The sequence below is a fragment of the Bos javanicus genome, chromosome 8, assembly GCF_032452875.1.
Source record: "Bos javanicus breed banteng chromosome 8, ARS-OSU_banteng_1.0, whole genome shotgun sequence".
Lineage (NCBI taxonomy): Eukaryota > Metazoa > Chordata > Mammalia > Artiodactyla > Bovidae > Bos > Bos javanicus.
This window is the reverse complement of record NC_083875.1, coordinates 83,462,341-83,484,522: the sequence shown is the minus strand read 5'-3', so window position 1 is coordinate 83,484,522 and position 22,182 is coordinate 83,462,341. Positions and strand designations below refer to the sequence as shown.

The 22,182-nt window shown below is 41.7% G+C and overlaps 1 long non-coding RNA gene across 3 annotated transcripts; it reads left to right on the top strand.

Moving 5' to 3' along the window:
• The first annotated feature begins 216 nt into the window (after positions 1 to 216).
• On the top strand, positions 217 to 18,976 carry LOC133253011 (uncharacterized). Of its 3 annotated transcripts, none has more exons than XR_009738151.1 (4): positions 217 to 268; positions 743 to 798; positions 17,801 to 17,906; positions 18,739 to 18,976. It is a non-coding gene; the product is annotated as an uncharacterized LOC133253011 (long non-coding RNA). The 3 variants fall into 3 exon arrangements; XR_009738152.1 differs by lacking the exon at positions 217 to 268 and adding an exon at positions 277 to 365; XR_009738153.1 differs by lacking the exon at positions 217 to 268 and adding an exon at positions 373 to 553.
• The last annotated feature ends 3,206 nt before the right edge of the window (positions 18,977 to 22,182 follow it).

The window sequence follows — 22,182 nt, the reverse complement described above, 5'->3', positions numbered from 1 at the left end:
CTAAAAATGACCCTTCTACTTTATGCAGAGTTCGTAGATGAACTGTTTGGATGAGTCGTGTCTGTTTCTTCAGAGGCCATCTGCTGAATTCCACTGGTGGGCACAGTGGCCAAGGACTCATGGACAATGCACCACAAGAATAACCACGGCCCCCCTCCCCCCAGTCCCATGAGTGGGTGGAGTAAGAATCCTGGAGCTGGATTCTTGGCGGACCCTGAGGGTTCTTTGCTGAGATGTTGCCAGGAGACCTGTGGGGATGTTGGGAAAGGTACCAGCTGGGACTGGGCTTGCTCCTGGGTACAGAATGTTTTATTCAGTGGGGAAAAGTAGTGTTGGGCCATATGAATAAAGACTTCAGATTCTGGGTAGGGGACTGTTTAACTCTCTCCCTCTTCCTTGGGCTCTAAACACAGCCTAAGGCACTTGGAATTTGGCCCACACTGATCATAATATAGGTGACAATGAAATCTGGGCCATCCCAAATCAACGAATCCTTAACAAGCCAAAACTGGCTGTTGGGGCTTGTCTGAAGAATTGTGACGTTGCCAGTTGGGTAAATATCCTTTGTATAAACACACTCAGTAATGGGTAAGCTATTTTCTTCCCAGTTAGCAGGCTCTTTATAAGACGGCTCTTGTGTTTCTACTTGGAGGCTGAAAAAGTTGTCCTCCCTAAGCACTTAGGGTCCTGATATAGGAACAAGATGAAATGTCTGATTCAGCAACATTTGTTTTTAATCCAGCCCAGGGTACTGTGGCCAAGGCCTGAGAAGAGGAGGAGGACAGTAGGAATGTGAAGGTGAGTGATGGTAGGGAGGAGGCATGTGGGGATGGTGGACAGAAAAGTGGTCCTCAAAAGATATATCCAAGTCTTAACCTATAGAACCTGTGGATATGACCTTATTTAGAAAATAGAGCCTTTACAGGTGTAATTATGTTAAAAAATCTCAAGCTGAGATTATCCTGGATATAGGGAGTCTAAATCCCCAATGACTGATAGGAATCCTTGTAAGAGAAAGGAGAGGGAGATTTGAGACACATATAGTCATGTGGAGATGCAGGCAGAAATTGGAGGGATACTGCCACAGCCAAGGAACTACCAGAAGCCGGAAGAGGCCGGAAGAATCCTCTTCTAGAACCTTCAGGGAGAGTGTGGTCCTGCTGACACCTTGATTTTACACTTTCTCAGAACTCTGAGAAAATAACTTTGTTTTATCCCACCAGGTTTGTGGTCATTCATTACAACAACCCTTGAAAACAAATTCAGTGGGGGAGACCTGGAAAGAAAGAGACAGGTAGTAGAAATGTGCAGGCAAAGGGCAAGGACAGCCATGGAGACTGAGGCAGGGAGAGACAGGGGCTGTGTGATAACTCCTCCTCCCTCCCTGTCTTAGTCTGCTCTGGTGACCACACAAAAGAACATTGACTGGCTGTCTTAAGTGACAGACATTAATTTTCTCATAGTTCTGGACTCTGGATGTTAAAGGTCAAAGTACCAGCATGGTCAGTTTTCAGTGAAGACTCTCTTCCTAGCTTGTAGATGGCCAGTTCCTCACTGTGTCCTCCTAAGGCACAGACAGCAAGTTCTCTGGTGTATTTTCTTAAAGACACTAATCCCATCACAAGGGTCCCACCCTCATGACCTGATGTGAATCTCTAAATAACATCTCATCTCCAGCATTTGATTTTTGAGGAGATGCAATTCAATCCATAGCACTCTCCCACTGCATGGATTTCCCATCATAGGTCTGGCAACTTAGTAGCTGAAATTGGACAGAAGTCTGCTGTATGAAACACGGAAAACCACTCTTGATTGAAGGATACATTGAAGAGAAGAGGTTATGTTAAGAATCAAAGAGGAACACACTTGTCTCAGGTTCTAAATGACAATTATTCCAACAGTTTGGATGATAGTGAAGGCAGCCAGGGCATCATTCAGCAGCTCTGTGAAGTGCAGGCTGGGAATGATCTTTTCAGTTCAGTTCAGTTCAGTCGCTCAGTCATGTCTGACTTTTGCGACCCCATGAACCGCAGCACGTCAGGCCTCCCTGTCCTTCACCAACTCCCAGAGTCCACCCAAACCCATGTCCATTGAGTCAATGATGCCATCCAACTATCTCATCCTCTGTCGTCCCCTTCTCCTCCTGCCCTCAATCTTTCCCAGCATCAGGGTCTTTTCAAATGAGTCAGCTCTTCGCATCAGGTGGCCAAAGTATTGGAGTTTCAGCTTCGGCATCAGTCCTTCCAATGAATATTCAGGACTGATCTCCTTTAGGATGGACTGGTTGGATCTCCTTGCAGTCCAAGGGATTCTCAAGAGTCTTTTCCAACACCACAGTTCAAAAGCATCAATTTTTCGGCGCTCAGCTTTCTTCACTGTCCAAATCTCACATCCATTCATGACCACTGGAAAAACCATAGCCTTGACTAGACGAACCTTTGTTGGCAAAGTAATATCTTTGCTTTTCAATATACTATCTAGGTTGGTCATAACTTTTCTTCCAAGGAGTAAGCGTCTTTTAATTTCATGGCTGCAATCACCATCTGCAGTGATTTTGGAGCCCCTCCCCCCGCCAAAAAAAAGTCTGACACTGTTTCCACTGTTTCCCCATCTATTTCCCATGAAGTGGTGGGACCGGATGCCATGATCTTCGTTTTCTGAATGTTGAGCTTTAAGCCAACTTTTTCACTCTCCTCTGTCACTTTCATCAAGAGGCTTTTGAGTTCTTCTTCACTTTCTGCCATAAGGGTGGTGTCATCTGCATATCTGAGGTTATTGATATTTCTCCCTGCAGTCTTGATTCCAGCTTGTGCTTCTTCCAGCCCAGCATTTCTCATGATGTACTCTGCATAGAAGTTAAATAAACAGGGTGACAATATACAGCCTTGACATACTCCATTTCCTATTTGGAACCAGTCTGTTGTTCCATGTCCAGTTCTAACTGTTGCTTGTTGACTTGCATACAGATTTCTTAGGAGGCAGGTCAGGTGCTCTGGTATTCCCATCTCTTTCAGAATTTTCCACAGTTTGTTGTGATCCACACAGTCAAAGGCTTTGGCATAGTCAATAAAGCAGAAATAGATGTTTTTCTGGAACTCTCTTGCTTTTTCGATGATCCAGCGCATGTTGGCAATTTGATCTCTGGTTCCTCTGCCTTTTCTAAAACCAGCTTGAACATCAGGAAGTTCACGGTTCACATACTGCTGAAGCCTGGCTTGGAGAATTTTGAGCATTACTTTACTAGTGTGTGAGATGAGTGCAATTGTGCGGTAGTTTGAGCATTCTTTGGCATTGCCTTTCTTTGGGATTGGAATGAAAACTGACCTTTTCCAGTCCTGTGGCCACTGCTGAGTTTTCCAAATTTGCTGGCATAGTGAGTGTAGCACTTTCACAGCATCATCTTTCAGGATTTGAAATAGCTCAACTGGAATTCCATCACCTCTACTTGCTTTGTTCGTAGCGATGCTTTCTAAGGCCCACTTGACTTCATATTCCAGGATGTCTGGCTCTAGGTGAGTGATCACACCATCGTGATTATTATCTTTTAGGGTTCCATTAACTTCCTCTTCTAGCATTTTCCTGCCAGGAGGGATTCCTTGACTGGTATTCTCCTATTATAAGCTGAATTGTGTCATCCCCAGAACACATATGTTGAAGTCCTCAGACATCAGAATATAAATGTATTTGGAGATACGGTCTTTAAAGGGGTAAATAAGTTAAAATGGGGTCATTAGGTAGCCTAATATAATCTGACTGCTTTCCTTGTAAGAAGAGGTTAGGACACAAACATGCACAGAAGAAAGACCCTATGAAGACAAAGGAAGATTATGACCATTTACAAGCAAACTAAAGAGAGAGACCTCAGAAGGAGACAAACTCTGTTTGATACCTGATTTTGAACTTCCAGCCTCCAGAACTATGAGAAAATAAACTTCTGTTGGTTAAGCCACCTTGTCTATGGTGCTTTGTATGGCTATGTCTGAGGTAACTAATGATTCTCCAAGCCTAGTGCTTCAAGTAGAACCTTCCTTGCTCTATAAACAGGCTCCTGACTCCAGACCATGTGCATTCTAGGATCCTCATCCCCTTGGCCTGTTAGAGCCTCCAGGAACATGTTGGAACTCCTGTTCATTCATTCTCACCGAACCACGAGAGTTTTAGTAAGTTACTCAATCTCTTGGAATCTTTTCTTCATCCAGAAAACTGAAGATAATCAAGCCTCCCTGGTTGTGCAAATTAAATGAATTCACATACACAAACGTGTAACCAAGCAAGACCCTATGTGGCCTTCCTAGAACAGGCCCCACCACCTTCCATGTCCTCCGCCTGCTTATTTTATGTTGAAAAATTTAGCCTCCTAGGCCTTCCTGGACTTTCAAAGAGTAAATTTTATCAGAGAAGTGAGAAGATACAGAAAAGAAAACAGTCAAACCAGACAAAATAATAGTTAAGCCACTAAACAAAGTCAAGGACCTTAATTCTTCCTCAAAGGCATAGATAATAATCTGGGCCATATCCTTTGAGCTATTCTTCAGATACTCAAACCCCCATCAGGTGGAAGAAGTTAACTGCATGCTGCCCACAAGCATGTAGACCCCAGACTGGTTGGAAGCAGAAGGTTGATGATGTTGACTCCTGATTGCCTCACCACCAACTTATCAGAAGAATGTCCCTGAGCTGATCATACTTTTGATAATCCCATCCCTCACTCTATCTTTAAAAGTATTCTCTAAAAGCCTTTGGGGAGTTTGGGCTTTTTAAGCACTAACTTCCTGGACTTTCTGCTTGGCACCCTGCAATAACCACTGCACTTTCCTTCACGTCAGCCCGCTGTCAGTAGCTTGGCTTTACTGCTTGTGGGCAAGCAGTCCCAAGTTTGGTTTGGTAACAAAAGGATTAAATAAAGCTGAGGCCCAATCACTCTAGCACCTTCTTCAATTTTATCTACATTAGAGGACATTTGCCATGTTTTGCAGCCCCACAACAGAGGTAGTCTGCCTCTTTGGAGGAAAAGCAGATAATCTATGAGAGTTAGGGCCCTGTCTCCCACTGCGTGAAGATGAGTCTGGAAGTGGGGCGGGCAGTGTAACTTACTCATTCAGATTGTCCCACTCAGGTTAGGTAGCTTTTAAGGTGCTTTTAAAGTGTCAATCCATGTTGCTTCCAGGAATGTTTTCGAACTCACCATCTGACAAGTCAGGATCACTTCTCCAAGTCATAAGTGCTCCCCGCTTTCTGTGGCTCCCCAAGTCTATCAGTCAACAGACCCCATGGATACCTCTGTGCAGAATCTCCCTTAGTATCCATCCCGACTGACCCTACTTTGCTTCTGCTCTTACCATTTCTGTCTCCAGCTCTGTCGATAGGCTTCTCAGGGATCCTTCAGCTTCTAGATTGTTCTCCTCAGTTCAACCCATCTTGTCCACAGTTTCTAGATTAATAAAGAACTGTCAAAGCTGCCACATTATATACAAAATATTAAGACTGAGAGTCAAGTTCTTACTCAAATTGAGTTATTTAAGATACTCCGTTACTTTCCTTCACTATTATGTGCTCAATGTGGGCACTCTTAAATTTCACTGTGTTTTGGGATTAACCACATTGTAGAGAGACAGAAAGATAAAAGAAATAAATTGAGAAAAGATCCGTAGAAACAGATTTTACACCATAAAAGAGTAAATTATTAGGTGTTAGAAAAATATAAATGTTGCAGTGTGTTTTATATGCTGTTTCCAAGAATAAAAATATGCCAAATCTGTGGGTAAAGGAGTTGGTTAGTCAGATTTCTGGATGGCCCTTCCTTTAAACTGTTAGTGCTGCTGTGCTGCTTTATGGGCAATAACCAGTCAGCAAAGAGAAGAAAATCTGAATAGAGGCCTTGGAGGAAAAGCCAATTTGAGGATCAATTATTGCCTTGTTAAGCAGTAATATGGGGTTATTGTAGATTTGGGAGAGTATGGTGGTTAAAATGTACTTTCTAAAAACCAAGAATTTTCCAAATTTAAGAAGTAAATGAAAGAGTAATTTAAAGAAATGCAGTCTCCCCATGGAACCAGATTATGAAACAAAAAAACAAAAAAAAAGGGAAGGGAATTATGCTGAATGGAAGCAAAATAGAAGTGACCCTTCCAGACGGTTATTTTGAAAGTCTTTTCGAAGAAGCCATCTACTAGACAATGCTACCAAGTGGCCCGTGTTCTATTGTTTCGCATTTCTAGAGGCTAGAAGTCTGAAATCAAGATGTCAATAGGGTCATGCTATCTCTGAAAGCCCTAAGGAGGGTTCTTCCTTGACCTTCCAGCTTCTTGTGGCTGCCAGCATCATTGGTGCTGCTTGGTTTGGGTGTCCTATGGGATCACATGTACTCTTACTCTGTGTCCATCTGTGTCTACACTTCCCTCTTTTTATAAGGACTTTAGTCATTGGATTGAAAGGAAAGTGAAGTCACTCAGTCGTGTCCGACTCTTTGCGACCCCATGAACTGCAGCCCACCAGGCTCCTCTGTCCGTGGGATCCTCCAGGCAAGAATACTGGAATGGGTTGCCATTTCCTTCTCCAGGGGATCTTCCTGACCCAGGGATTGAACCCGGGTCTCCCGCATAGTAGGCAGATGCTTTACTGTCTGAGCCACACACGAATGCAGTATACTCTCATCTTAACTTGGTTATATCTGCAAAGACCCTTTTTCCAAATGAGGTCACATTCACAGGTATTGGGGGTTAGGATTTTAATACCTCATTCTAAGTCAATGATATCACAATGAAGAGAGCATGCCAGAAGTTCTTTGTTATTAACACAAAAATAGTATTAATAATAGCTACATACTCAAAACTACCCAGAGTAACATCAACTTCTGGCATGACAGCATGAGGAGCTCTACTGACCCACTTACTCAGTGAAACTGGTGAAAAACTGTTAAAAAACTCAACAATTTAAGGCTTCAGGAAATGATCCTAAGGGGGAAAAATAGCAAAGTGAAAGTCTGCTATTTAAGAAAAAGTATGAAAATTTGGTAAGAATGGTGAGAGTTTATGGTATTTGAACTGAGACTGCTTCCTTCCTACTCACTCTTAGTTAAGTAAGGGTGGAGACTCCATTCCAGAATTCTGCAACTAGGGACAAGGGCTCCTTTTCCCAGCCCTCCCAGCACATGGAAGTCTTTCTTCTCCAGAGGAGCAGGTTGGCAATGTTTCTTATCCTGTCCACAGATCCCCATTGCTGAAACTAAGTTCCAGATGTGTGCGATCAAGAGGTCACCTTTCTGGTGGATTGGAGGGTCTACTTTGGGCACAGAATGCTGAAAGGACTGTCCCTAGTCATTCTTTCCTTGACTTGTGAGGGGGTGGTTCCAAGTCAGAAGATGCAAGCTCAGAGGACCTCTGGCTGCCCTACTTCTCCACCAACTACTCAGCTCGTAGAGTCGGGGTATCATTCAGAGAGGAGCCTGCCATTGTTCCCATCCCCAAATCCAGAGTCCTGAATCAGATATTTTGCTGGAGAATGGGATTGGGAAAAGGGTAAGAAGGAGGCCATTAAAAAAGGTAGTTTCTAATATTTTCCCAAAGGAATTGAAAGTCAAGCCTAAGGATGCTCTCAAAAACGGTGGAGGTTATGGTAAAAGGGAATTGGGAGGAGATTCAAAATACATGCTAAACTGTAAGCCTGTTAGTTTGTGGGAGAAAATTCAGAATGAATCACTAGGGAGGAGTCTTCTTGGGTTCAGAACAAATATCAAACACTGACCTCAGGAACTATTCCTTCAAAGGAGTCACAACTTCATTGGATTAGTTTGTAGAGCAATTTATGCTTTAGGGCATTGCTGGAATCAATATAGCAATCAGCCAACAATTAATAGAGTTTTACAACTGGATGTGGTCAGAGAAAAAGTAGCTGATAACCCCAGCAAGATCACTGTCATCCAGGCATGACTGTGGTTATACCCAAAGCTGTGCATCTTTGAGAAGAAATATCAGAGGCTGAACTCTATGGAAGGGGAAATAGATTTCAAGAAAATAATCTAGCCATTCACTAACAAATAAAGAATTAAATAACAGTAACAAGACCTGGAGGATGGGAGGAAGACCAGTATCTAGAATTGCTACAATATTTCCAACAAAAATTTTAAGGCATGCAAACAAATATAAAAGTATGATTCATACAGCTAGAAAAAGCCAGAAAAGACACTGCCTGTGAGAGTGACCACTACTGTATTATCAGAAAACTTCCAAAGATTCATTGTAAACATGTTCATAGGGCTAAAAGAAAATATGATGACCATGTTGCATCAAATAAAGAATATCAATAAGGAGATAAAAGTTATTTAAAAAAGAACCAAATGGAAATTCTGGAGTTGAAGAGTGGAATAACGGAAATAAAAAATTCATTAGAGGAACTCAACAGTGGGTTTGAACTGGCAGAAGAGAGAATAAATAAACTTGAAGATAAATCAGTAGAAACCATGCAAGCTGAAGAACAGAGAGGGAAAAAGTATACCAAAACGCTTATAGTGGAAGTACCAGAAAAAAATGAGAGAAGGGAGCAGAGAGAACATTTGAAGAAATAATGGCTGAAAACTTCACAAATTTGTTGAGAGATACTGGTCTGTGGTTTTCTTGCAATGTCTTTTCTAGTTTTGTTACTAGGGTAATGCTAGCCTCATAAAATGAGTTAGGAAGCATTCCTTCTGCTTCTGTCTTCTGAAAGAGCTTCTAGAAAGTTGATACAATTTTTTCTTTAAATACGTGTTAGAATTCACCAGTGAACTCACTTCGGGCTCATGCTCTCTTTTTTAGAAGGTTGCATGCATCTTGAGAAATTTGTATGCAGGTCAGGAAGCAACAGTTAGAACTGGACATGGAACAACAGACTGGTTCCAAATAGGAAAAGGAGTACGTCAAGGCTGTATATTGTCACCCTGCTTATTTAACTTCTATGCAGAGTACATCATGAGAAACGCTGGACTGGAAGAAACACAAGTTGGAATCAAGATTGCTGGGAGAAATATCAATAACCTCAGATATGCAGATGACACCACCCTTATGGCAGAAAGTGAAGAGGAACTCAAAAGCCTCTTGATGAAAGTGAAAGAGGAGAGTGAAAAAGTTGGCTTAAAGCTCAACATTCAGAAAACGAAGATCATGGCATCTGGTCCCACCACTTCATGGGAAATAGATGGGGAAACAATGGAAACAGTGTCAGACTTTTTTTGGGGGGGGGGGCTCCAAAATCACTACAGATGGTGACTGCAGCCATGAAATTAAAAGACGCTTACTCCTTGGAAGGAAAGTTATGACCAACCTAGATAGCATATTCAAAAGCAGAGATATTACTTTGCCAACAAAGGTCCATCTAGTCAAGGCTATGGTTTTTCCTGTGGTCATGTATGGATGTGAGAGTTGGATTGTGAAGAAGGCTGAGTGCTGAAGAATTGATGCCTTTGAACTGTGGTGTTGGAGAAGACTCTTGAGAGTCCCTTGGACTGCAAGGAGATCCAACCAGTCCATTCTGAAGGAGATCAGCCCTGGGATTTCTTTGGAAGGAATGATGCTAAAGCTGAAACTCCAGTACTTTGGCCACCTTGTGCGAAGAGTTGACTCATTGGAAAAGACTCTGATGCTGGGAGGGATTGGGGGCAGGAGGAGAAGGGGACCACAGAGGATGACATGGCTGGATGGCATCACTGACTCGATGGACGTGAGTCTGAGTGAACTCCGGGAGTTGGTGATGGACAGGGAGGCCTGGCGTGCTGCGATTCATGGGGTCGCAAAGAGTCGGACACGACTGAGCGACTGAACTGAACTGAACTGATGCATGCTAAATCACTTCAGTAGTGCAACCCTATAGACTGTAACCCACCAGGCTCCTCTGTCCAAGGGATTCTCCATGTAAGAATGCTGCAGTGGTTTGCCATGCCCTCCTCCAGAGGATCTTCCTGACCCAGGGATTGAACCTGTGTCTCTTTATATCTCCTTCATTGGCAGCCAAGTACTTTAGCACTGGCACCACCTAGAAAGCCTCATGTTAGAAGGTTATTACTCATCAATTTAATTGTTTTAGGCCCATTCAGATTGTCTGCTTCTTCTTGTGTGAATTTAGGCAGACTGTGTCTTTCAAGGATTGAAAGATTCAGTTAGGTTGTCAAATTTATGGGCTTCCCTGGTGGTTCAGTGGTAAAGGATTCACCTGCAGTGCAGGAGATGTGGGTTCAATCCCTGAGTTGGGAAAATCCCCTGGAGAAAAAAATGACCACCATATAGCTGTTCATGGTATCCCTGGTTTTACTGAAAAACAGTGAACTTACACATCCAGGAAGTTCAACAAACTTTAAGTAGGATAAATGCAAAGAAAGCCACAAACAGACACATCATAGTTAAAATGTTGAAAGTTAAAGCCAAGGAGAAAATCTTGAAGGCAGCAAAAGAAAACTGACTTATTACTTACAAACAAACTCCAATAAGATTGGAGCTGACTTTCCAGCCAAGATAATGGAGGCTGGAACGTATTGGAAGGACATAAAATAGTCAATGAAAAAAACAGAAAAAACTGTAAATTAATAAAAGTCTCTATAATCAAAACCATCTTTTAAAAATGAAGGTGAAATAAAGACTTTCCCAGATAAACAAAATCTGAGAGAATTTCTTGGTAGAACAAATAGTTTTATGAGAAATAAAAAATTCAAATATCCTATAAGAAATACTAAAGGAACTTTTTCAGGCTGAAAGCAAGTGTCTCCAAATGGTAATTCAAATTAACATGAAGAACAAAGACCACAGGAAAATGTATCTGTGTAATTATAAGATACAGTTTAAATACAGATTTTATTCCCTCATAACTGATTTTAAAACACTAGCATAAAGTAATGTGTATATAATATATTTGGGGGCCTATGGGGTCGCAGAGAGTCGGACACGACTGAGCAACTGAACTGAACTGAACTGAACACATAAATAATAGGATATGTGTGATACGTTTGCCAATAATAGTAAAAGAAGGAAGGTGGGTGGGAGGAAAGCCTTACTGGGCTAAGGAAATGTCTACAGATTGTAAAGTAAGAATTATAACAATGCATTGTTAGGTTTGTAACATTAGTAGCTCTGCTGCTGCTGCTGCTGCTGCTGCTGCTGAGTCGCTTCAGTCGTGTCCGACTCTGTGTGACCCCATGGACGGCAGGCCACGAGGCTCCCCTGTCCCTGGGATTCTCCAGGCAAGAGCACTGGAGTGGGTTGCCATTTCCTTCTCCAATGCATGAAAGTGAAAAGTGAAAGTGAAGTCGCTGAGTCTTGTCCGACTCTTAGCAACCCCATGGACTGCAGCCTACCAGGCTCCTCCGTCCATGGGATTTTCCAGGCAAGAGTACTGGAGTGGGGTACCATTGCCTTCTCCGATTAATAGCTCTACTGTATACCAAAATAATATGACAAAAAGAGAGAATGAGGAATACAACTATATTAATGTTTCTATAAATCAATGAAATGAAACTAGTATAAACCAGGAGCCAATTCTGACAAGGTAAGATATATATGGTAAGTCATATACATCTTATCTAAATCACTAAAAATCTTTCAAGATATAGTGGGAAAAAAAAGTATAGAAGTTAAAATGCTACATAACAAAATATTTACTTAATGTAAAATAATAGTAAAGAAGGAAGGTGAAGTTTGGTTTAACATCCAGTAATCAATTACTGTAAACCGTCATATCAATAGAATAAAAAACAAATATCATATGATTATCCCATAGATGCAGAAACAAGCATTTAACAAAATCCAACACTCTTCGTGGGCTTCCCTTGGTGGCTCAGATGGTAAAGAATCCGCTTGCAATGCAGGAGACCTGGTTCAGTCCCTGGGTTGGGAAGATCCCCTGGAGGAGGACATGGCAACCCATTCCAGTATTCTTGCCTGGAGAATCCCCAAGGACAGAGGAGCCTGGCAGACTGTAATCCATGGGGCTGCAAAGAGTCAGACACAACTGAGCAACTAAGCATACAGCACAACACTTCATAAAAAGACTGAACAAATGCGGAATAGAAAAGTTCTTCAAACCAATAAAGGGTTTGAAAGGCTGTGAAAAACTCAGAGCTATCGTCATACTTAATGATGCAAGACTGGATGCTTTTCTACCGCTATCAGGAACAAAGCAAAGATGTTAGCTCTTGCCACTTCTGTTCAGCATTATACTTGAAGTTCTAGCTGGGGCTATTAAGCAAGAGAAAGTAATAAAAGGCATATGGATTGGAAAGGAAGAAATAAAACTATGTCTATTTTCAGATGATATGATCTTGTACATAGAAAAACCTAGGAATCCACTAAAAAGCATTTAGAAAAAAAAAAACAAGTTTAGTAAGTTTTCAGGATGCAAGGTTAATATGCTGCAAAGAATCATATTCTATACACTTGCAGTGAGGGCTTCCCTGATGGCCCAGTGGTAAAGAACCCACCTGCCAATTCAGGAGATGTGGGTTCAATCCCTGGGTCGAGAGGATCTCCTGGAGAAGGAAATGGCAATCCATTCCTGTATTCTTGTCTGGGAAATTCTAAGGACAGAGGAGCCTGGTGGGCTACAGTCCATGGAGTCACAAAAGAGTCAGACATGACTTAGTGACTAAATAGCAACAAGACAAAACTTGCAGTGAACAATCTGAAAATTTTTAAAAAATTCCATTTACATCAGTTAAAAAAATAACTTAGAAATAAACCTAACAAAAGAAGTGTATAACCTGTCATCTGAAAACTGCAAAACATTGTGGAAGAAATTACAGGTCATCTCAATAATTGGAAAAGCATTTTATGTTTGCGGATCAGAAGGTTTAACATTTTTAAAAAATTCACCTGTATGTTTATTTTCAGTGAAACCCTACTTTGTATTCTAGACTATCTCTTCTGAGGATAAGCAGACTTTAAATAACTTGTACATTGTCTATTTAAGTGCTCAAATACTAAAATACACAAATTCAACTACATTCCAAATAATTTTCCCTAAGATTTATCAGGTATTTAACAGACCAGGCCTGCCCAACCCCTCTACACCCACTGACAAGCAAGTTTAATCCTGCTAAGAACACACCCATACTCACCCATCCTACCAGATAAAAGGCAGAGAAAAGAAAGGCAACCACTTTTTTAAAGTCTTTTTTTAATGTGAATCATTTTTTAAAGTTTTTTTTTAAGTTTCTTTTTATTTATTTATCTGGCTGTGCCAAGTCTTGGTTACGGCATGTGAACTCTTAGTTACAGCATGTGGAATTTAGTTCCCTGACCAGGGATAGAACCCAGGCCCCCTGCATTGGGAGCACAGTTTTAGCCACTGAACCACTAGGGAAGTCCCATTTTTAAAGTCTTTATTGAATTTGTTAGCATATTGCATCTGTTTTATGTTTTGGTTTTTTGGTTGCAAGTTATGTGAGGTCTCAGCTCCCTGATCAGGGATCAAACTGGCACCCCTTGCATTGAAAGGCGAAGTCTTAAAAACTGGACTGCCAGGGAAGTCCTGGTGCCGCCACTTTTGAAAACAACCTGGTAATTCCTCAAATGATTAAATACAGAGTTACCATATATCTCAGTAATCCCACTCTTAGGTATTAATATATACCCAAGAGAAATAAAGTCATATAATCATAAAGACATTTGTACATGAATGTTCATAGCAGTACTATTCATAATAGCCAAATGGAGACAACAACCCAAATGTCTGTCAATGACAAGTGAATAAACAGAATGTGATATAACAATGCAACAGAATATTATTCAGCCATAAAAAGAAATGAAGTACAGATACCTGCTACAACCTGGACAAATCTCGAAAACATTATGCTAAGTGAAGGAAGTCACAAAAAATCTCATATTGTATTATTTTATTTTCATGAAATGTCCAGAAGAAAATTTATAGAGACAGAAAGTAGATTAGTGATTGCCTAGGGGTTAACAACTGACTGGTTCAAAATTGGGAAAGGAGTATGACAAAGCTGTATATTGTTACCCTGTTTATTTAACTTATATGCAGAGTACATCATGCAAAATGCTGGGCTGGATGAGTTATAAGTTGGAATCAAGATTACCAGGAGCAATATCAACAACCTCAGATATTCAGATGATACCATGTGGTAGAAAGCGAAGAGGAACTAAGGAGCCTCCTGATGAAGGTGAAAGAGGACAGTGAAAAAGCTGGCTTAAAACTCACATTCAAAAATTGAAGATCATGGCATCCGATCTCATCACTTCATGGCAAATAGATGAGGAAACAATGGAAATAGTGACAGACTTTATTTTCTTGGGCTCCAAAATCACTGTGGATGGTGACTGCAGACATGAAATTAGACGATGCTTGCTTCTTGGAAAGAAGGCTATGACAAACTAATAGCGTATAAAGAGGATGGACCGACAAAGGTCCATGTAGTCAAAGCTGTGGGGTCTTTCCAGCAGTCATGTACAGATGTGAGAGTTTGACCATAAAGAAGGCTAAGTGCTGAAGAATTGATGCTTTGAACTGTGGTGATGGAGAAGACTCCTGGACAAGGACTCTGGAGAGTCCCTTGGACAGTAAGTTTAAACCAGTCAATTCTAAAGGAAATCAACCCTGAATGTTCATTGGAAAGATTGATGCTGAAGCTGAAGCTCCAGTACTTTGACTACCTGATGCAAACAGCTGACTCACTGGAAAATACCTTGATGCTGGGAAAGATCGAGGGCAGGAGGAAAAGGGAGCAGCAGAGGATGAGATGGTTAGATGGCATCATTGACTCAATGGACATGAGTTTGAGGAAACCCAGGGACCCAGTGAAGGACAGGGAAGCCTGGCGTGCTGCAGTACATGGAGTTGCAAAGAGTCAGACATGACTTAGGGACTAAACAGCACATCAACAGAGGTGGGGAAGTGGGGCTGGCAGGTAGGAGGTACTAGGCTTCTTTTTGAGTTGATGGAAATGTTCTAAAATTGATTGCGGTGATGGTTGCACTTATCTGTGAAAATACTTTTGAGTTTTATACTTTATGTGGGATTGTATGTGAGCTAGTTCTTAATTACCCAGAGTGAAAGATTAGCCCAGCAGCAGAACTCTATCAATTTAATGCACCCCCTGGGCTTCCCTGGTGGCTCAGATGGTAAAGAATCTGCCTGCAATGCAAGAGACCCGGATTTGATCCTTGGGTTAGGAAGATCCCCTGGAGAAGGAAATGGCAACCCACTCCAGTATTCTTGCCTGGATAATTCTATGGATAGATGAGCTACAGTCCATGGGGTCTCAAAGAGCTGGACACAACTGAGCAATTAACATTACAATAAAGGCAGACCAATGCAGGGCAACCACCTAGGAAATCCCTATACACTAGAGTACTGCTGACGCTGGGCTTCGCAGGTGGTGCTAGTTGTAAAGAACCCACCTACCAATACAGGAGACGTAAGAGAAGCAGGTTCCATCCCTGAGTCAGGAAGATCCCTGGTGGAGGGCATGACAACTCACTCAAGTACTCTTGCCTGGAGAATCCCATAGACAGAGAAACCTGGTGGGCTACAGTCCATAGGGTTGCCAGGAGTCAGATACAACTGAAGTGACTTAGCACACACTGCTGAAGATAGAAGAGGGGGCTGTTTTATTACACTTTGTATTACTGAATATGTGCAAAATGCATTGGGGTGCTCCACCTACCTTCTTATTGTTTTCCTCCTATTCTATTATTCTTCCTTCATTGAGCTCCATAAAACCTGAAGCAAACAATCAATGGAACGGGGATAGTCATCTTTCTGAGGACTGGGGAAGGAAGAACCATTTCATTTCCCATTTGTCTGACTGCGCTGTGTTCTTAGCAAGAGCTGGTTGTGGTAATGCAGAATCTGGTCAGGCAAAGAACAGAAGAGCCATATTGGATCCTTCCCATTACCTTCAACTCTCCCACAGTTTATAAGTTCCATGGTTTATTTGTAATTTTAAAATCCTTTTTCCCTTTTCTTTTGTTTTCTATAATGCACATTTATGTTGTAATAGAGCCTGAGTTTCTACAATAGGCTTTTATGTGTGCTTTTGATTCAAATATAAAAAGATCCACTTCAGTGTAATAAACAAATACCCAGCTGTTATTGCACTAAATAATTGACAAACCTCAAACACATTTGGACTCAAACATACTTCTTGTTCTCCCTGCAGAGGCCACCAGCATACCCCCTCCCCTAACCTCACTAAGGAGCTTGAGAACAAATCACCCTGCTTTTGGACAATGAGTCTGTGCCTCACTATTTTAAATATAAATAAGTTTGAATTGGGAGTATTAGCGTGTCTCATTGCCATTCCTGATGGAGGCCATGCATGCAAAACCTAGATTTGGGGTTTGGATATTCCACTGATTTATTCGTGGGCTGATTCTGTTTGGAGCATTTCCTATGCTCTAAGCAAGACCCCCCACTTTCACCCCCATGCGCTGTGGGAGACTTGGAGAGGGAAGTCCACTCGGGTGTGCAGTGTGGGTTACTTTCCCCAGCACACGTCATGCATCTGTTTATCTCTCACTCTGAACTCATTTTGGCTTCTGCCTTTCCGTATATACCGTGTTCCTCATCTTAATGGATGGAGCCACTGTATCAATTCACACTAGTAATTTTCCTACTTATTCCATGAGGGAGATACAAACTTGAGTTGGTTTAAGTTGTCATATTTTGGGGGCCCATTTTTTACTTGGCCTACCATGCTAACTGTGTATCTATACACGAATAATGCTCAGGCTCAAGCTTTTGGCCACAAGGGAAGCTCCCACCAAGCTAAATTTCAGAGATTCCATCATTAAAAACAGAAGGGGAGAATGGATACTGAGAAACACAATACTTCATATAGATCAACTCCAAGCCCAGTTGATGGAATTCACCAGAAATCCAGAACCTCCTTTAACGGCTTCCTTGATTTGTTGACGTCCTCAAAGATGCTTCAGCTCTGGATCCTCGGTCTTCCCTGAGAAGCAGGAACTTGGGTGGATTCCTATAGAGGCCGGAGAACTTCGTCCACGCAGGGCTGAGTGCAGGTCCTTTAGCAGCCGAGGCCCGTGTTCTCCCACCACTGCTGCTGCCGGTGGCCCTCAGAATACTGACTTATAGGCATAGCTGTTCCCAGTGGTGGCCGAAGGGAGGGACAAGGTTCTCCTCTGAACAACCAACCAGCCCTTCCCCTTAATTCCCCATACACAGAAGAGAATAGACTGTATCTTTTATGAGAATTTACTGAAATTTGAGAAAAGTAAGATGGAAACACAACAAGGAGGAGGGCTTTCAGTGAATGCACAGGCCGGGGACCTTTCAGTGAATGCACAGGCCGGGGACCTTCTAGGATTCTTTATCAGGCTGCTTCCTCCTCATGCCATCAAAAATGCTCTGAGTATCTCTGTTCTTCACACTCTGCACAAAATGACCCTAAGAACTGCGAAGGAGAAAATATATAATGTCATCTCAAAGGTCCACTTCTAGAGCTCCTGTTCATTTTCCCAGGGTGTGATGACATCTATTCCCTACAGAACCACCCACAGGGCGTGGTATTAACCCATGGTCCCAATAAGAACTTCATAATTCTCAGACAGAACAGACCCTAAAGTCTGGACTATTGCACTGTGAGTGCCATCACATAAGTACAGCTCAACCCAGCAGGGCTACAATAACTTCATTCCAGCTTCTGTTTACTCTCATCAACTATTCATCAACTGAATTATTCTATCTCAAACATGTCATTAAAAAGCCTTTTGCTTTCTTTCCATCGGACTCAGTTGTAATCCACAGATCTTAGCAAAGCAGACCTCATGTTGCTCTCTGCATGTCTCCATCTCTCTAGATGCAGGATCTTTATCAACTAGAATGTGTTTGACTGGAAGTCAAGCCTCTCACACTCATAATTTCTAAGTCTGGCACCTTTCCTGGGGAGAAAGAGAGGTTAGAAGGTAAGATATGGCAATAAGCCATATAGTAGCCCTGTTTGAGAAATGTACATTCTGAGATTGGCCTTCTGGTAGTCCTGTCTGTTTAATTTATGGTGATAATTTCTCTAACAATAGTACTAGTAGACAGATATGATGGGATTTAGGGAAGGGGTGTGTGTCTTTCTGGACCCAGTAACTTCTATAACCCAGAGTATCTTCTTAAAACTGTTTCTGCCTTCTAAAGTAATAATAATCCCAACCCGATTCATAAAAAACTTTTGAGCTTAACTCTGAGAATTCTAGAAAGATATGGTCTTTGCTGAAAAAGGGCAGCCCTGGGTTGTACCTAATATCATGTAGGTTTTTGTCCTTGTTTTTAATGACATCAGTGCAATGCAAGTATTCATCAATTAGAAATGTAAAGTTAAGTGACATGACTGTTTGTAATGGGGTTTTCTACTAATAGCAGACTCTGATGATCCCAGTAGATCCTCAGCACATCTGAAATTCCATGTCACTGGAATCGCCAATGTTTATTTTATGCAAAAAGGGAAGCCCACGTTGAACTTTGTAAACGCTTTACATGTTTGCAATTATGCCTTTTCTTCTATTTGTTGGTGCACGTTTGTATCCTGTGCTCCTGGCTCCTATATCAGAAGTTTATCACTCATGGGAATTAACTTGCTATTTGAACTTAGAATTTCTTTAGCTGGAATCTCAACTGTGGGAAAACAGTGGAAGAATACTCTTATCTGCAGTGGTGATGATACTTTCAGCCAAAAGAAATGGAAAAGGGAAAACTGGAAGAGAAGAGACTGTGGGCCAAATAAAGGGTGTTCTTTTCTATATTCAGCAGAAAATGTCCCCATGTGAGAGGAAAGGAAGCCTCTGAGGACCCCATGAAGTGATACCCAGCAGGGAACTGCATTTATTACTCTGGAGAATTCTCTTCTTCCAGATCCTGGAGATGCAGGCAGGAATTTTCTCTACTTGGATATTTTTGTTGTTGAAAAAGAAAAGCAGAAAAGTAGAGATGATAATAAACAGGTATCCAAGAATCAGCTGTATTAAATGAGCAGATGTTATTCAGATATATTTACTTCTGACCATTTTTTTTTTAAGTAAAATATTGTACATATTTTGAAGTCTATGAAGTCCCTCCTCCCAGTCCTTCTCCCCAACAGCAATTGCTATGGTATCATTCCAGCCCATGAATCAAAATTTACATTTGTATGCGTCTGTACCTAATAAAGAGATTTATTTTGTAGGTTGAAAAGCATACCACGTAAATGGCATCAGTTTGCATTAACATTCTGCAGCTAGCTTTCTCCACTCTAGATTTTTTTCTAGCTCCATTCATGTTGGGACATGTAAATCTAATCATTCATTCTGACTGTTGCATAATATTTCTTCATGTGACTACATCAAATTTATTTACCCATTATTTTGCTAATGGACATCTGGGGTGCTTTCAATAAAAATTAGTGCACTTGTGCTATTATTCCTAGAATTGGAATTAGTGGGGTACAGAGTATTGACCAAGGTCACAAGAGATGCTGTAACAAACTCATACGTATAATGGCTCAGACAAACATCCTGAGATGCTCAGAAAAGCATACTGACTGCTTTTGAGCAACAACAGCAAAGTTGAGCTGTTGCGTGAGGGACTATGTGGCCCACAAAGTCTAAAATATCTACTATTTGATCCTTTATTGGAAAGTCTGGCAACACTTATCTAGACTATGAAGGTTCAAATCCTGGTTTCTTGATTTACTAGCTGGATCACTTGATCAAGAATCTTTAAGTGTGCTTCTGTCTTCATGTATAAAATGGGGATAACAATTAAGCAGACCTTTCTCCAAGAAGCTGTGAAGATTGAATGAAATAGTACATATCAACCACAGAGCCAGTGTTGAATGCAGCACCATCATCATCATCATCTCTTTCAGATGACATAACTAGAGATCAGAGAAGTTACATGTGGTCTAGGATCACAGTCACACAGCTCAAATCCAACTCTTGAGTCTTCTAACTCATAGTTTATCTCAATGGAAATCTCTTACAACAAAACAAAAGCCCTTAAAAAATAGATTGTCAAAAATAGGTTGCTGGGAGGGTAAATTCATGGCTTGCATATACTCCTCTCCCTTCCCAGATGTGGCCTCAGAATCATTCTCAACACAGTTCTCCAGGGAGTTAACACAACTGGACTTACCATATGACCTGAAACCTCTTTATCACCCCCATCTCTGGTCCAAATACATAGACTTCAAAGTTAGTTGGATAGAAAAACTCCAATATAAATAACTCTCAGCATATCAAACAAAAATATATTATACTTTTGGAGTTCCAAAGTGTTGTAGCAATAAAAATGTATTGGGTACATAATGCAAATAACAGCACTTTTCATTTACAAAGTCTTTTGAAATTTATAAAACATTCATACAAGGTTAAGAGGGCTTCCCAGGTGGCACAGTGGTAAAGGATCCACCTGCCAAAGCAGGAGACACATGAGATCTGGGTTCAAGCCCTGGGTCATGAAGATCCCTTGGAATAGGAAATGGCAACCTGCTCCAGTATTCTTGCCTGAAAAACTCCATGGACAGAGGAACCACGGGGTTCCAAAGAATTGGACATGACTGAGAGACTGAGCACAACAAATAAGGTTAAGAGAGCAGATACTTTTATTCCATTTTCGTAGATGGAAAAATTGAAGGCCAAGGAATTGGCTGAAGGCCATTAGAGAACTGGTGAGCAGCAGAGACTAGGCCCTGATCTGCAGGCCCTGTATTCTTATATCTATGAACACAGTTTCCCTTAGAGCCAAAGTCCTCAACCAAGTGCTTTGGAGAGTGGCTAGGGTGAATCTGTGAAGTAAGCTGGGAATTTGCATACAAGGAAGACTCTTCAGTTTCAAAAAGAATTACTTTCTTTTTCTTGGGACATGTAGCCTTCTGATCTACCTTATTTCCTCCAAACTTTGATAATGATAAAGTATTTTTTTTTAACTACTACTGCAGAACAAACATCCCAAAACTTGGAGGCATAAAATAACCACAGCCATTTACTGTCTAACAATTCTGTGAGTGGACTGGACTCTGCTGGGCATTTCTTTGGCTCCATATGGTGTCAGCCAGGGCAGGGGTCATCTGGAGGCTTAAGTAGGCAGGAGTGTCCAAGATTGCTCACTTTTACATGGCTAACAGTTGGGCTGGCTCTTGGCAGGGAGCTCAGCTGGCGTTGTGGAATGGAATGTTCCAGTTCTTTCCAGACAGTCTCTATGAGTGGTGTGAGCTTCTCACAGTGTGATAGCTGAGTTCTAAGAGGGAGTGTTCCAAGTATGTGCAAGCAGAGAATGGTTATCTGAAGGTCCAGTTTCTGAAGTTATATGGCCTCACTTCTACCACATTCTACTGGACAGAGCAAGTCACAGGACAGCCTGATTCAAGAGGAGGGGAAATTTACTTCACTTTTCCATGGGGAGAATGATAATGAATTTGCAGCCATCTTCAATCTGTCTATGCTGTTGGAAAAGCAGCGAACACAATGATAAATGGCAACTGACATTCACCCTTGGTCTCAGAGACATAAAAGGAAGTGTGAGACCCACAACTTTTGGGGCAGGCATGCCCAGGCAGCTACTGCCGGGTGAAATGGTAGATCCACTCTCTCCAGAAGACCTCTCCGTTTCCAAAAGAGCAAACTATGAATTTTCATGTGAAGTCTCTGCTTTTTCAGTGTGAGCTTGACCTTTACAGTCATGTTGCATCGGGCAAATTGACCCTTGAGCTTCCAGTTTTCAACATCTGCCTTACGTCTTCATGGGATAGCTCATCTTTTATGTGAAACACCTGTCAGCAAGACAGTCATGGCAGCTCATTTATCAGAGAATGTCACTGCTTTGTGGTTGGTAAGAAGAGGGAGGAGAAAAGAACAAGTCAATTATCTTGAGGCTGAGTAGTTGCCAGGGGAAAAAGGCTTTTTTGTCATTTATTTACTACTGTGTATGCCTAGGATGATAAATCACAGTCTTCAGTTGGCCAGGAGAAGCCGCACTGGCAGCAGCTGTGCCAGACAGAACAATCTTTTGCATATGATGAACACCTGGGGAGGGTTGGTTTCCAAATATTTCCTGCAGCTTTTATCGGGTTCCAGGTCAGAGAAGTCAAGGGAAGGGATGAGAAGGGAAGACAAAGGAAAAGAGGAAGGAAGAGGCGAGAAGCCTCAGTCCCAGGGGAGAAGTGCTCTGTCTGGAGCAGGCAGATGAGGCCCCCCTCGGCTCCAGAAGTCCCCAGAG